General features: G+C 43.0%; 1 pseudogene; it reads right to left on the bottom strand.

Moving 5' to 3' along the window:
* The window catches only part of LOC124027327, a 48847-nt pseudogene that overhangs the window by 13634 nt on the left and 17191 nt on the right, over positions 1–18022 (bottom strand).

Raw genomic sequence — 18022 nt, 5'->3', positions numbered from 1 at the left:
GATGTAGTGCACTATACTGTATAGGTATTAGGGTGCTATTTGGGACACAGGTTTGGTTTGACATGTTGTAATAAACTCTGATCAACTGAACTAAGTCAGTGAGTAAAATCCTCCTCCCTTTGTCTCTCCCATTCCCAACATGTCTGACCTCCACTGTAGCTTATGACAGAGGACGAGGAGAGAGAGATCCTCCTTGTAAATGAAGCAGCTGTTTAGCAGCTAAATAAAGCTGTGAGAGAGAGAGAGAGAAAGAGAGAGAGAGAGAGAGAGAGAGAGAGAGAGAGAGAGAGAGAGAGAGAGAGAGAGAGAGAGAGAGAGAGAGAGAGAGAGAGAGAGAGAGAGGAGAGAGGAGAGAGGGAAAGAGAGAGAGAGAGAGTGAGAAAGGGAGAGAGAGACAGAGAAAGAGAGAGGTGAGAGGGAAAGAGAGAGAGAGAGAGAGAGAGAGAGAGAGAGAGAGAGAGAGAGAGAGAGAGAGAGAGAGAGAGTGAGAGGAGAGAGGGAGAGACAGAGAGAGAGAGATGCAGTAAATCTGTCTGAGGAGGGAGGAAACTCTCTCCTCTCCTGGCTGGGTAGTGTGGACGTCTGTCACCTAACAGCTGTTTAGCAGCTAAATAAAGCTGTGAAAGGTGCAGGAAACTCTCTCCTCTCTTGTCTGGGTAGTGTGGACGTCTCTCACCTAACAGCTGTTTACATTTCCACTAGTGACGAGCTCTGTCCTCTCTACCAGTCAGCTACAACAAGCCTGCAGCACACGTCCGGAACATCTCAGATAGCAGCATGTGTGTTTGTGTGGTAACAGGCATCTTCCAGTATGTAGCTCTAAAGTACCTGAAGGTTGGCCTGTTGTTGTGAGCAACGTGCTGAAACGAAGGAAGTACTTAATACACCACCAAAACATTGTAGTGACGCCAGTAAAAGTAATGTGAGCCATATTGAGAGAGAATATAACTCATATTTATGTTTATTTATTTTCCTTTGTACTTTAACTATTTGCACATTGTTACAATACTGTACATATACATAATATTCCTCTGAAACATTTGTGAGTGTTATGTTTACTGTTCACTTTGATTGGTTATTTCACTTTTGTTTATCTCACACACACACACACACACCACACACACACACACACACACACACACACACACACACACACACACACACACACACACACACACACACACACACACACACACACACACACACACACACACACACACACACACACACACACAGAGAGAGAGAGACCACACATACCTCACAGAGTAACAGACCACACACACAAACCACACACAGACCACACACACACAGAGACAACACACACAGACCTCACACACACACACACACACACACACACACACACACACACACACACACACACACACACACACACACACACACACACACACACACACACACACACACACACACACACACACACACACACACACACACACACACACACACACACACACACGGACCACACACACACAGACCACAGACACACGGACCACACACAGAGACAGACCACACTGACCACACACACAGACCACAGACACACAGACAGACCACACTGACTACACTGGACCACACAGACCACAGACAGACCACACTAACCACACACCACACATACACAGACCACACACACAGGATCTCACAGTGACATTCCGTTCCTTTCTCAATGTCTTCCATGTGACTGCCCATCAGTAACTCCCCTTACCAAATACTGCAGCTATGAGTACTGTACTGAGACTGACAAACCTCAGTTATGTTACAACCACACTTAACATCACAACTAACCTTGACGGCTACTCCCCAAGCTAATGTCTACCTAGGCCACTGGTAGTGACTTGGTTAATCAAGGCTTTAGCTCAGGGGCCTACATTGTCTTATAGCAGGATCAGTGTAGTGGTACTCACTGGTAGTGACTTGGTTAATCAAGGCTTTAGTTCATACGGGCTCACATAGTCTTATAGCAGGGTCGGTGTAGTGGTACTACACTGGTAGTGACTTGGTTAATCAAGGCTTTAGCTCAGCGGGCTCACACAGTCTAATAGCAGGGTCGGTGTAGTGGTACTCACTGGTAGTGACTTGGTTAATCAAGGCTTTAGCTCAGCGGGCTCACACAGTCTAATAGCAGGGTCAGTGTAGTGGTACTCACTGGTAGTGACTTGGTTAATCAAGGCTTTAGCTCAGCAGGCTCACACAGTCTAATAGCAGGATCAGTGTAGTGGTACTCACTGGTAGTGACTTGGTTAATCAAGGCTTTAGCTCAGCGGGCTCACACAGTCTTATAGCAGGGTCGGTGTAGTGGTACTCACTGGTAGTGACTTGGTTAATCAAGGCTTTAGCTCAGCAGGCTCACACAGTCTAATAGCAGGATCAGTGTAGTGGTACTCACTGGTGTGACTTGGTGGCTTTAGCTCAGCGGGCTCACACAGTCTTATAGCAGGGTCGGTAGTGGTACCACTGGTAGTGACTTGGTTAATCAAGGCTTTAGCTCAGCAGGCTCACACAGTCTAATAGCAGGATCAGTGTAGTGGTACTCACTGGTAGTGACTTGGTTAATCAAGGCTTTAGCTCAGCAGGCTCACACAGTCTAATAGCAGGATCAGTGTAGTGGTACTCACTGGTAGTGACTTGGTTAATCAAGGCTTTAGCTCAGCGGGCTCAGTCTTATAGCAGGTCGGTGTAGTGGTACTCACTGGTAGTGACTTGGTTAATCAAGGCTTTAGCTCAGCGGGCTGCATAGTCTTATAGCAAGGTTGGTGTAGTGGTACTCACTGGTAGTGACTTGGTTAATCAAGGCTTTAGCTCAGCGGGCTCACATAGTCTTATAGCAGGGTCGGTGTAGTGGTACTCACTGGTAGTGACTTGGTTAATCAAGGCTTTAGCTCAGCGGGCTCACAGTCTAATAGCAGGGTCGGTGTAGTGGTACTCACTGGTAGTGACTTGGTTAATCAAGGCTTTAGCTCAGCGGGCTCACACAGTCTAATAGCAGGGTCAGTGTAGTGGTACTCACTGGTAGTGACTTGGTTAATCAAGGCTTTAGCTCAGCAGGCTCACACAGTCTAATAGCAGGATCAGTGTAGTGGTACTCACTGGTAGTGACTTGGTTAATCAAGGCTTTAGCTCAGCGGGCTCACACAGTCTTATAGCAGGGTCGGTGTAGTGGTACTCACTGGTAGTGACTTGGTTAATCAAGGCTTTAGCTCAGCAGGCTCACACAGTCTAATAGCAGGATCAGTGTAGTGGTACTCACTGGTAGTGACTTGGTTAATCAAGGCTTTAGCTCAGCGGGCTCACACAGTCTTATAGCAGGGTCGGTGTAGTGGTACTCACTGGTAGTGACTTGGTTAATCAAGGCTTTAGCTCAGCAGGCTAGTGACAGGATCAGTGTAGTGGTACTCACTGGTAGTGACTTGGTTAATCAAGGCTTTAGCTCAGCGGGCTCACAGTCTTATAGCAGGGTCGTGTAGTGGTACTCACTGGTAGTGACTTGGTTAATCAAGGCTTTAGCTCAGCAGGCTCACACAGTCTAATAGCAGGATCAGTGTAGTGGTACTCACTGGTGTGACTTGGTTAATCAAGGCTTTAGCTCAGCAGGCTCACACAGTCTTATAGCAGGATCAGTGTAGTGGTACTCACTGGTAGTGACTTGGTTAATCAAGGCTTTAGCTCAGCGGGCTCACAGTCTTATAGCAGGATCAGCGTAGTGGTACTCACTGGTAGTGACTTGGTTAATCAAGGCTTTAGCTCAGCGGGCTCACACAGTCTTATAGCAGGATCAGCGTGTGGTACTCACTGGTACTGACTTTTTGATCATCTGGGCAGAGGAGTGACAGCCCGTAACGATGTGCCTGGTCCACAGTGAAAGGTCCTGACAGGTCTCAGCTCTGAACAGGTGGGCCTCGATGCCCAGTCTGGTTCCCGTGCGTGTGGCGAAGGACAGCTCCACGCCCAGCTGGGGAGAGCCTCGGTCGGGACCAGAGTGCACCAGCCTACAGACAGACACACATTCTGTTGTATTCTAAGTGCCTGCTGTTGAGATAGACTAGCTAGTCAGGGTTGTAACCATATAACCCTCTTCACATCAAGGACAAAGGTGTAATGACTGATAACATTATAAATAGTAACAGAGTTCTTGGCTGTGTTCAGTAATGGAAACATGTTGTGGACCTGTCCTCCAGTGCCACCTCATCTTTCACGTGTGTTCTGCACCATGAGGCCAATAGATTTAGATGTGTTCTGATTAATGCTTGGCCAATAGAGGGTAGATGTGTTCTGATTAATGCCTGGCCAATAGAGGGTAGATGTGTTCTGATTAATGCCTGGCCAATAGAGGGTAGATGTGTTCTGCACCATGAGGCCAATAGATTTAGATGTGTTCTGATTAATGCCTGGCCAATAGAGGGTAGATGTGTTCTGATTAATGCTTGGCCAATAGAGGCTAGATGTGTTCTGATTAATGCCTGGGCCAATAGAGGGTAGATGTGTTCTGATTAATGCTTGGCCAATAGAGGGTATGTGTGTTCTGATTAATGCTTGGCCAATAGAGGGTAGATGTGTTCTGATTAATGCTGGCCAATAGAGGCTAGATGTGTTCTGATTAATGCTGTCCCAATAGAGGGTAGATGTGTTGTTACGCCTGGCCAATAGAGGGTGTGTTCTGAGAATGCTGTCCCAATAGAGGGTAGATGTTCTGCACCATGAGGCCAATAGATTGTAGATGTGTTCTGGATTAATGCCTGCTAGAGGGTATGGCATTCTGATTAATGCTTGGCCATTAGATGTGTTCCGATTAATGCTTGGCCAATAGAGGCTAGATGTGTTCTGATTAATGCCTGGCCAATAGAGGGTAGATGTGTTCTGATTAATGCTTCCCAATAGAGGGTAGATGTGTTCTGATTAATGCCTGGCCAATAGAGGGTAGATGTGTTCTGATTAATGCCTGGCCAATAGAGGTAGATGTGTTCTGATTAATGCTTCCCAATAGAGGGTAGATGTGTTCTGATTAATGCCCCAATAGAGGGTAGATGTGTTCTGATTAATGCCTGGCCAATAGAGGCTAGATGTGTTCTGATTAATGCCTGGCCAATAGAGGGTAGATGTGTTCTGATTAATGCTTGGCCAAGAGGGTAGATGTGTTCTGATTAATGCTTGGCCAAGAGGGTAGATGTGTTCTGATTAATGCTTGGCCAAGAGGGTACGTGTGTTTGGAGTGGCGGAGGATTATCATGTGGTCATGGTTGAGTTGTTCAGGGTGGATGCTACTAACCATGTGGCTAAGATAAGATAAATGTGTTTTGCTATTTGACTAGCAGAAGACAGTGTATTTTGCTTACTGTGTGGATAGCAGCAGCTATTTCTCTTGTGGCTAGTAGAGTGAGGGTGTGTGTAGCGTACCGTGTGGCTAACAGTGGGTATGTGTGTGCAGGGCTGTGCCAGGAAGCCTTCATGCGTGGAAGGCTGTGATAGAGGAGCAGGTCTTTCTCTGTCACCATCACCAGCACTGGCTTCCACTGCTGCTTCTCATTCTCTGTCTGGGAGAAAACACACACACAGTGTTAGAATACTCTCTGTCTGGGAGAAAACACACCACACATGTTAGAATACTCTCTGTCTGGGAGAAAACACACCACACAGTGTTAGAATACTATCTGCCTGGGAGAAAACACACCACACAGTGTTAGAATACTCTCTGTCTGGGAGAAAACACACCACACAGAGTGACAGGCTGCTGCTGTCATTTGCATGGGGGTTACTGGGTGCAATGGAGGGAATGTTATGGACTAGAAAATACAATTTAGCAAGAGTGATAAGCACATAAAACTAACAGCGAAGACACAACCTTGAATGTCTTCAGCATTTTCTCTATGTAACTAAGTCTTAGTAACAAAATCTTGGTTATTTTCACAGGAAGGCACTTTATACAGTTTATTTATCTTGGCCTGTAGATAAACTCTCAACTCCCAGACACCCAATACAACACCGGCTTGCATAACATTATACAGCATAACCATCCTCATTATGAAAGTTATAGTACAATCCTCATTATGAAAGTTACAGCACAATCCTCATTATGAACGCCTAGTTACAGCACAATCCTCATTATGAAAGTTACAGCACAATCCTCATTATGAAAGTTACAGCACAATCCTCATTATGAAAGTTACAGCACAATCCTCATTATGAAAGTTACAGCACAATCTTCATTATGAAAGTTACAGCACAATCTTCATTATGAAAGTTACAGCACAATCTTCATTATGAAAGTTACAGCACAATCCTCATTATGAAAGTTACAGCACAATCCTCATTATGAAAGTTACAGCACAATCTTCATTATGAAAGTTACAGCACAATCCTCATTATGAAAGTTACAGCACAATCCTCATTATGAAAGTTACAGCACAATCCTCATGATGAACACCTAGTTACAGCACAATCCTCATGATGAACACCTAGTTACAGCACAATCCTCATTATGAACACCTAGTTACAGCACAATCCTCATTATGAACACCTAGTTACAGCACAATCCTCATTATGAACACCTAGTTACAGCACAATCCTCATTATGAACACCTAGTTACAGCACAATCCTCATTATGAACACCTAGTTACAGCACAATCCTCATTATGAACACCTAGTTACAGCACAATCCTCATTGTGAAAGTTACAGCACAATCCTCATTATGAACGCCTAGTTACAGCACAATCCTCATTGTGAAAGTTACAGCACAATCCTCATTATGAAAGTTACAGCACAACCCTCATTATGAACACCTAGTTACAGCACAATCATCATTATGAAAGTTACAGCACAATCCTCATTATGAACGCCTAGTTACAGCACAATCCTCATTATGAACGCCTAGTTACAGCACAATCCTCATTATGAACACCTAGTTACAGCACAATCCTCATTATGAACACCTAGTTACAGCACAACCCTCATTATGAACACCTAGTTACAGCACAATCCTCATTATGAAAGTTACAGCACAATCCTCATTATGAAAGTTACAGCACGATCCTCATTATGAACGCCTAGTTACAGCACAATCCTCATTATGAACGCCTAGTTACAGCACAATCCTCATTATGAACACCTAGTTACAGCACAATCCTCATTATGAACGCCTAGTTACAGCACAATCCTTATGATGAAAGTTACAGCACAATCCTCATAACCATAAGCCTCTTGCCTCACTATGAAGTCCTCAGCTAGTTGTGAGAACATGTGATTCTGGTGGCCATAGGTCAATCCTATAACATTACCAACACATGTTGCCAGGTAACCATATTAAAACACCATATACAGGCTCACAAACGTAGCTCTAACTAAAGCCTACACAACCACATAATTAGTGTGTAACAATCATTACATTTAAAACGCTGCCACAGTATAATTGGCTATAGTATGCGAGTGAATATAAAGTCTGTGGTTAAAGCCCAGGCTCAGGACAGTTGCACAGAGCAACCCTCAACAAGGCTGTAAAACAAGGATCCCCACCTCTCCTCTCCTCCTCTCCTCTCCTCTCCTCTCCTCTCCTCTCCTCTCCTCTCCTCTCCTCTCCCTCTCCCTCTCCTCTCCTCTCCTCTCCCTCTCCTCTCCTCTCCTCTTCTCTCTCTTCTCTTCTCTTCTCTTCTCCTCTCTCTCCTCTCCTCTCCTCTCCTCTCCTCTTCCTCTTCTCTCCTCTCCTCTCTCTCCTCTTCTCTCTCTTCTCCTCTCCCTCTCCTCCCTCTCCTCCTCTCTTCTCTGATATCTGATCACATTAGCATGCTGAACTCCAGAGGGTCTGCTGTGTCGTGTGTTGACCATCACACAGCTAGAAGTAGAGACTGACTCCAGTCTGTAGCGTGCTGACCATTACACAGCTAAGTAGAGACTTACTCCAGTCTAATGTGTTGGCCATCACACAGCTAAGTAGAGACAGACTCCAGTCTGTAGTTTGTTGACCATCACACAGCTAAGTAGAGACAGACTCCAGCCTGTAGTGTGTTGACCATCACACAGCTAAGTAGAGACTGACTCCAGTCTGTAGTGTGCTGACCATCACACAGCTAAGTAGAGACTCAGACTCCAGCCTGTAGTGTGTTGACCATCACACAGCTAAGTAGAGACTGACTCCAGCCTGTAGTGTGTTGACCATCACACAGCTAAGTAGAGACTGACTCCAGCCTGTAGTGTGTTGACCATCACACAGCTAAGTAGAGACAGACTCCAGCCTGTAGTGTGTTGACCATCACACAGCTAAGTAGAGACTGACTCCAGTCTGTAGTGTGTTGACCATCACACAGCTAAGTAGAGACTCAGACTCCAGCCTGCAGTGTGTTGACCATCACACAGCTAAGTAGAGACTGACTCCAGCCTGTAGTGTGTTGACCATCACACAGCTAAGTAGAGATTCAGACTCTGAGTGTGTCAGATTGACGTTGTACAAAGGAACATGGGACGGCAGGCGAAGCCTAGGCAGACCACTCCACTCCACACGCTGAAAGGCTTTAGGCCCTTATAATTATTCACAGACTCCAGACTCTGCATCCCAAATGGCACCATATTCCCTATATAGTGCACTAGGGTGCCATTTGGGACTCACGATGGGGGACAGGCAGGCAGTAATACAAGAGGAACTCATTAAGAAGCCTGGAAAGCATCCTCTGGCTTGGCAGACTGACTGACTGTCTGACTGGTTGACTGACTGCCCAAAGTTCAGCCTATAGTCTACTCAGTATTAGCCGGCCTCGCTCTCTCTCTGCCAGGCAGGCCCTGACTAATAAGAGAGTGATGAAAGAGGATTTAGAGGAGGACGAGGAGGGGGAAAACCTGGAGTCACGCAGGGAAAAGTCACCTGGGATCAATTGCTGCTGTACTGTATATAGAAGGAACACTACAAAGCCCCCATCTGGGCTTCTTCTTCTGTTGGCAACTACTGCATCAGCTATACTGTATGAGGTTCCAAGAATGCTTGGCTCACTTATCGTATAACTGCCTCACAAACATCACATATGAGTTAATATCAGAAGGTGGTCTGTGAAGGCATTATTATAGGTCTGATTCACAAACATCACATATGAGTTAATATCAGAAGGTGGTCTGTGAAGGCATTATTATAGGTCTGCCTCACAAACATCACATATGAGTTAATATCAGAAGGTGGTCTGTGAAGGCATTATTATAGGTCTGCCTCACAAACATCACATATGAGTTAATATCAGAAGGTGGTCTGTGAAGGCATATTATAGGTCTGCCTCACAAACATCACATATGAGTTAATATCAGAAGGTGGTCTGTGAAGGTATTATTATAGGTCTGCCTCACAAACATCACATATGAGCTAATATCAGAAGGTGGTTCCAAGGCATTATTATAGGTCTGCTCACAAACATCACATATGAGTTAATATCAGAAGGTGGTCTGTGAAGGCATATATAGGTCTGCCTCACAAACATCACATATGAGTTAATATCAGAAGGTGGTCTGTGAAGGCATTATTATAGGTCTGCCTCACAAACATCAGCATATGAGTTAATATCAGAAGGTGGTCTGGTCTGTGAAGGCATTATTATAGGTCTGCCTCACAAACATCACATATGAGTTAATATCAGAAGGTGGTCTGTGAAGGCATATTATAGGTCTGATTAAAGGTGAGCACGTTCCTTTCAGGTGTTTTCCTGCACCAACATTCAATAAAGTACAGAGTAGATCCTACCTTCTCAGCCAGCCAGCCCAGGTGTCTGATCTCTCTGCTCCCTGCGATTCCTGTTCTTCCCGTGTGCTCTTGACCTCCGTGATGACCTTGTTGATGAGGTTAGAGGTCGCCGACTGCATGACCTCGAACCAGGCCTGGGCCGAGGCTGTGTCTTTACACCGTAACACCACCGTATGCTTGGCGTCTGGAGAGTGCAGCTCTAACTGCCTGGAGAACACAAACAGACGGAGAGACATTCAGAAAGCTGTGAATTAGTTTGGTCACAGGCAAATAGCTCCCATAGCACAGCTTTCAGTGGACATGAGAAAAGGCTTCTTCAGTTCAACAAAGAATACTTCCCTTGAAGGGAAAGGAAGATGGCCCCTGTGTGCTTGATGATGTCCTCAGTGAATGGAAATGATCCCAAGCACCACTAAAAGACTGTTTCTCACAGCCTCGTCTTCTGGCTAAGATAAACATTTCCTTTGATGTACCTAGCACTGTGTACAGTGGGTGTGTATTTATTTACAGACTTTTCTTTATTCATCATGGGTTGATAAAGTTTGGTTTGTCACCTGTGGATGTGCAGTAAGTTTCAAGCCTTTTTGGTATTGGAAACATTAGCTAAGTCTATTATGAATCCATTCAGCAAACAACAAAACATAAATCAAATGAACAAGGTTGAAGGAAACCGTATTCACCTCAGAGACCTGGGCCTTGAATATGACCCCCTGTTGATAAATCTACCTGTCATTAAGCAGAGACAGTGGAGACCATGTTATCATGATGTCACAAACCACTAGATCAACTGCAGGTGCTCTCTCTCCTACTCGCCTCCACCAACCCTCTCCCCAGTCCCCCACCACAGTTAAAAATAGAAACCAGAGACTTGAGGAGAAACAGAAGTCAGATGTCCTATGGAGCGAGCTGAAGTGTTTACGTTAGTTAGAGGCTGGCTGGCTGGCTGGCTGGCTGGCTGGCTGGCTGGCTGGCTGGCTGGCTGGCTGGTTCCTGGAAAGAGGTCCAAGCTCTCCCCAGACCTGCTGGGTTCAGAGACCATTTGTAATCATTTTGTATACCTTGAGCGTTTGCTTTAGTCTGCCTGGAGTGCCAGATGGGTGGGCATTGCACTTACAAGCTCAATCAAGCACAACTAAAATATTTGAAAGACTTCAAATAGTATTTGAACCCAGGTGTGTTCTCCCATTCAAGGCCCATCCACATCCAGTCAGGTCATCTCTCCAACATCGGACACTAACTACTGAGCCATTAAAGAAGCCAAGGCCAGATTTAGAAAGTGGACTCACTGTGTGGCAAATCTTTCAATGCCTTTCCTGGTCAATGATGGTCTGTCTACCTGTTCGTTTTCCACTGACAAACTGCTTTTATTTGAGAGAAAAAAACTGCTCGCAAAAGGCAAATATCTCAAGCTAAAATAAGCATGAAAAAACTGTTTTACACTTGAGCATCATTTTACACACTCTCTCTCTCTCTCTCTCTCTCTCTCTCTCTCTCTCTCTCTCTCTCTCTCTGTCTGTCTGTCTGGGTCTCCAGAGAGGGGAGAGTTTCCTCCCTCAGACATATTTACTGCATCAGATTTACTGCCTCTCTCTCTCTCTCTCTCTCTCTCTCTCTCTCTCTCTCTCTCTCTCTCTCTCTCTCTCTGTCTCTCTCTCTCTGTCTCTCTGTCTCTCTCTGTCTCTGTCTCTCTCTCTCTCTCTCTCTCTCTGGAAGAGTGAGATATGCAGTAAATCTGTCTGAGGAGGGTGGAAACTCTTCTCTCTAGAGTTAGAGAGAGAGAGAGAGAGAGACAGAGAGAGAGAGAGAGCATGTAAATCTGTCTGAGGAGGGAGGAAACTCTCTCCTCCTGGCTGGGTAGTTTGACGTCTGTCACCTAACAGCTGTTTAGCAGCTAAATAAAGCTGTGAAAGGTGCAGGAAACTCTCTCCTCTCCCCTGGCTGGGTAGTGTGGACGTCTCTCACCTAACAGCTGTTTACATTTCCACTAGTGACGAGAGCTCTGCTCCTCTCTACCAGTCAGCTACAACAAGCCTGCAACACACGTCCGGAACATCTCAGATAGCAGCATGTGTGTTTGTGTGGTAACAGGCATCTTCCAGTATGTAGCTCTAAAGTACCTGAAGGTTGGCCTGTTGTTGTGAGCAACGTGCTGAAATGATGGAAGTACTTAATACACCATCAAAACATTGTCGTGACGCCAGTAAATATCACTCAATACAAACTAATGCTAGGTTGTGGTAGTGTGTGATATACATCTGATGTGTATTGGGACAGACTGGATAAAACATCACTACTGTGATGGTTATATTGTCATGTTTGTTGCTGTCGTTCTACTGTTAGTGTGATACTGCAACACTGACACCAGAGGTAAGACGTATGTGCTGTAAAAGTGATATTTCATTTTTGTTATAAACACACAAAAAAAACTCTTTGCTTTGTTAATATGGGGTATTGTGTGTAGATTGATGAGGATTTTATTTATTTGTTCATTTTAGAATAAGACTTTAACGTAGCAAACTGTGGAAAGAGTCAAGGATGCACTGTATGTGAGCCATTGGCTCGTCATTAAGCAGGTTAGCTGTGGTCTAACCCCAGTGACTGATTTCCTCTTCATAGTGGTTCATCTCATAGATCAAAGAGCATAGACATAGAACTACTAGAACTGTGGAACAATTCACATTCTAATGACTGTATAAATACCAGGCCTGTCTAAATGACTGTATAAATACCAGGCCTGTCTAAATGACTGTATAAATACCAGGCCTGTCTAAATGACTGTATAAATACCAGGCCTGTCTAAATGACTGTATAAATACCAGGCCTGTCTAAATGACTGTATAAATACCAGGCCTGTCTAAATGACTGTATAAAATGACTACCAGGCCTGTCTAAATGACTGTATAAATACCAGGCCTGTCTAAATGACTGTATAAATACCAGGCCTGTCTAAATGACTGTATAAATACCAGGCCTGTCTAAATGACTGTATAAATACCAGGCCTGTCTAAATGACTGTATAAATACCAGGCCTGTCTAAATGACTGTATAAATACCAGGCCTGTCTAAATGACTGTATAAATACCAGGCCTGTCTAAATGACTGTATAAATACCAGGCCTGTCTAAATGACTGTATAAATACCAGGCCTGTCTAAATGACTGTATAAATACCAGGCCTGTCTAAATGACTGTATAAATACCAGGCCTGTCTAAATGACTGTATAAATACCAGGCCTGTCTAAATGACTGTATAAATACCAGGCCTGTCTAGATGACTGTATAAAATACCAGGCCTGTCTAAATGACTGTATAAATACCAGGCCTGTCTAAATGACTGTATAAATACCAGGCCTGTCTAAATGACTGTATAAATACCAGGCCTGTCTAAATGACTGTATAAATACCAGGCCTGTCTAAATGACTGTATAAATACCAGGCCTGTCTAAATGACTGTATAAATACCAGGCCTGTCTAAATGACTGTATAAATACCAGGCCTGTCTAAATGACTGTATAAATACCAGGCCTGTCTAAATGACTGTATAAATACCAGGCCTGTCTAAATGACTGTATAAAGACCAGGCCTGTCTAAATGACTGTATAAAGACCAGGCCTGTCTAAATGACTGTATAAATACCAGGCCTGTCTAAATGACTGTATACCAGGCCTGTCTAAATGACTGTATAAATACCAGGCCTGTCTAAATGACTGTATAAATACCAGGCCTGTCTAAATGACTGTATAAATACCAGGCCTGTCTAAATGACTGTATAAATACCAGGCCTGTCTAAATGACTGTATAAGGCCTGTCTATACCAGGCCTGTCTAAATGACTGTATAAATACCAGGCCTGTCTAAATGACTGTATAAATAAGGCCTGTCTAAATGACTGTATAATACCAGGCCTGTCTAAATGACTGTATAAATACCAGGCCTGTCTAAATGACTGTATAAATACCAGGCCTGTCTAAATGACTGTATAAATACCAGGCCTGTCTAAATGACTGTATAAATACCAGGCCTGTCTAAATGACTGTATAAAGACCAGGCCTGTCTAAATGACTGTATAAATACCAGGCCTGTCTAAATGACTGTATAAATACCAGGCCTGTCTAAATGACTGTATAAATACCAGGCCTGTCTAAATGACTGTATAAATACCAGGCCTGTCTAAATGACTGTATAAAGACCAGGCCTGTCTAAATGACTGTATAAATACCAGGCCTGTCTAAATGACTGTATAAATACCAGGCCTGTCTAAATGACTGTATAAATACCAGGCCTGTCTAAATGACTGTATAAATACCAGGCCTGTCTAATGACTGTATAAATACCAGGCCTGTCTAAATGACTGTATAAATACCAGGCCTGTCTAAAATGACTGTATAAATACCAGGCCTGTCTAAATGACTGTATAAATACCAGGCCTGTCTAAATGACTGTATAAATACCAGGCCTGTCTAAATGACTGTATAAATACCAGGCCTGTCTAAATGACTGTATAAATACCAGGCCTGTCTAAATGACCTGTAAATGACTGTATACCAGGCCTGTCTAAATGACTGTATAAATACCAGGCCTGTCTAAATGACTGTATAAATACCAGGCCTGTCTAAATGACCAGGCCTGTCTAAATGACTGTATAAATACCAGGCCTGTCTAAATGACTGTATAAATACCAGGCCTGTCTAAATGACTGTATAAATGTACCAGGCCTGTCTAAATGACTGTATAAATACCAGGCCTGTCTAAGTGACTGTATAAATACCAGGCCTGTCTAAATGACTGTATAAATACCAGGCCTGTCTAAATGACTGTATAAATACCAGGCCTGTCTAAAAATGACTGTATAAATACCAGGCCTGTCTAAATGACTATAAATACCAGGCCTGTCTAAATGACTGTATAAATACCAGGCCTGTCTAAATGACTGTCTAAATACCAGGCCTGTCTAAATGACTGTATAAATACCAGGCCTGTCTAAATGACTGTATAAAGACCAGGCCTGTCTAAATGACTGTATAAATACCAGGCCTGTCTAAATGACTGTATAAATACCAGGCCTGTCTAAATGACTGTATAAATACCAGGCCTGTCTAAATGACTGTATAAATACCAGGCCTGTCTAAATGACTGTATAAATACCAGGCCTGTCTAAATGACTGTATAAATACCAGGCCTGTCTAAATGACTGTATAAATACCAGGCCTGTCTAAATGACTGTATAAAATACCAGGCCTGTCTAAATGACTGATAAATACCAGGCCTGTCTAAATGACTGTATAAATACCAGGCCTGTCTAAATGACTGACTGTAAATGAAAAATACCAGGCCTGTCTAAATGACTGTATAAATACCAGGCCTGTCTAAATGACTGTATAAATACCAGGCCTGTCTAAATGACTGTATAAATACCAGGCCTGTCTAAATGACTGTATAAATACCAGGCCTGTCTAAATGACTGTATAAATACCAGGCCTGTCTAAATGACTGTATAAATACCAGGCCTGTCTAAATGACTGTATAAATACCAGGCCTGTCTAAATGACTGTATAAATACCAGGCCTGTCTAAATGACTGTATAAATACCAGGCCTGTCTAAATGACTGTATAAATGACAGGCCTGTCTAAATGACTGTATAAATACCAGGCCTGTCTAAGTGACTGACTGTATAAAAAAATACCAGGCCTGTCTAAATGACTGTATAAAAATACCAGGCCTGTCTAAATGACTGTATAAATACCAGGCCTGCTCTAAATGACTGTATAAAGCCAGGCCTGTCTAAATGACTGTATAAAGACCAGGCCTGTCTAAATGACTGTATAAATACCAGGCCTGTCTAAATGACTGTATAAATACCAGGCCTGTCTAAATGACTGTATAAATACCAGGCCTGTCTAAATGACTGTATAAAGACCAGGCCTGTCTAAATGACTGTATAAATACCAGGCCTGTCTAAATGACTGTATAAATACCAGGCCTGTCTAAATGACTGTATAAAGACCAGGCCTGTCTAAATGACTGTATAAATACCAGGCCTGTCTAAATGACTGTATAAATACCAGGCCTGTCTAAATGACTGTATAAATACCAGGCCTGTCTAAATGACTGTATAAATACCAGGCCTGTCTAAATGACTGTATAAATACCAGGCCTGTCTAAATGACTGTATAAATACCAGGCCTGTCTAAATGACTGTATAAATACCAGGCCTGTCTAAATGACTGTATAAATACCAGGCCTGTCTAAATGACTGTATAAATACCAGGCCTGTCTAAATGACTGTATAAATACCAGGCCTGTCTAAATGACTGTATAAATACCAGGCCTGTCTAAATGACTGTATAAATACCAGGCCTGTCTAAATGAAGTGACTGTATAAATACCAGGCCTGTCTAAATGACTGTATAAATACCAGGCCTGTCTAAATGACTGTATAAATACCAGGCCTGTCTAAATGACTGTATAAAATACCAGGCCTGTCTAAATGACTGTATAAAGACCAGGCCTGTCTAAATGACTGTATAAATACCAGGCCTGTCTAAATGACTGTATAAATACCAGGCCTGTCTAAATGACTGTATAAAGACCAGGCCTGTCTAAATGACTGTATAAATACCAGGCCTGTCTAAATGACTGTATAAAGACCAGACCAGGCCTGTCTAAATGACTGTATAAATACCAGGCCTGTCTAAATGACTGTATAAATACCAGGCCTGTCTAAATGACTGTATAAATACCAGGCCTGTCTAAATGACTGTATAAATACCAGGCCTGTCTAAATGACTGTATAAATACCAGGCCTGTCTAAATGACTGTATAAATACCAGGCCTGACTAAATGACTGTATAAATACCAGGCCTGTCTAAATGACTGTATAAATACCAGGCCTGTCTAAATGACTGTATAAATACCAGGCCTGTCTAAATGACTGTATAAATACCAGGCCTGTCTAAATGACTGTATAAATACCAGGCCTGTCTAAATGACTGTATAAAGACCAGGCCTGTCTAAATGACTGTATAAATACCAGGCCTGTCTAAATGACTGTATAAATACCAGGCCTGTCTAAATGACTGTATAAATACCAGGCCTGTCTAAATGACTGTATAAATACCAGGCCTGTCTAAATGACTGTATAAATACCAGGCCTGTCTAAATGACTGTATAAATACCAGGCCTGTCTAAATGACTGTATAAATACCAGGCCTGTCTAAATGACTGTATAAATACCAGGCCTGTCTAAATGACTGTATAAATACCAGGCCTGTCTAAATGACTGTATAAATACCAGGCCTGTCTAAATGACTGTATAAATACCAGGCCTGTCTAAATGACTGTATAAATACCAGGCCTGTCTAAATGACTGTATAAATACCAGGCCTGTCTAAATGACTGTATAAATACCAGGCCTGTCTAAATGACTGTATAAAGACCAGGCCTGTCTAAATGACTGTATAAATACCAGGCCTGTCTAAATGACTGTATAAATACCAGGCCTGTCTAAATGACTGTATAAATACCAGGCCTGTCTAAATGACTGTATAAATACCAGGCCTGTCTAAATGACTGTATAAATACCAGGCCTGTCTAAATGACTGCATAAAATACTGTCTAGATGATATAAAATACCAGGCCTGTCTAAATGACTGTATAAATACCAGGCCTGTCTAAATGACTGTATAAATACCAGGCCTGTCTAAATGACTGTATAAATACCAGGCCTGTCTAAATGACTGTATAAATACCAGGCCTGTCTAAATGACTGTATAAATACCAGGCCTGTCTAAATGACTGTATAAATACCAGGCCTGTCTAAATGACTGTATAAATACCAGGCCTGTCTAAATGATGACTGTCTAAATGACTGTATAAATACAGGCCTGCTGTATAAATACTGTCTAAATGACTGTATAAATACCAGGCCTGTCTAAATGACTGTATAAATACCAGGCCTGTCTAAATGACTGTATAAATACCAGGCCTGTCTAAATGATCTGTATAAATACCAGGCCTGTCTAAATGACTGTATAAATACCAGGCCTGTCTAAATGACTGTATAAATACCAGGCCTGTCTAAATGACTGTATAAATACCAGGCCTGTCTAAATGACTGTATAAATACCAGGCCTGTCTAAATGACTGTATAAAGACCAGGCCTGTCTAAATGACTGTATAAATACCAGGCCTGTCTAAATGACTGTATAAATACCAGGCCTGTCTAAATGACTGTATAAATACCAGGCCTGTCTAAATGACTGTATAAATACCAGGCCTGTCTAAATGACTGTATAAATACCAGGC

This window comes from Oncorhynchus gorbuscha, unplaced genomic scaffold, assembly GCF_021184085.1.
Source record: "Oncorhynchus gorbuscha isolate QuinsamMale2020 ecotype Even-year unplaced genomic scaffold, OgorEven_v1.0 Un_scaffold_3102, whole genome shotgun sequence".
Taxonomy (NCBI): Eukaryota; Metazoa; Chordata; class Actinopteri; order Salmoniformes; family Salmonidae; genus Oncorhynchus; species Oncorhynchus gorbuscha.
Note: the sequence above shows the minus strand (reverse complement) of the source record. Positions and strands in the feature narration are given on the sequence as shown.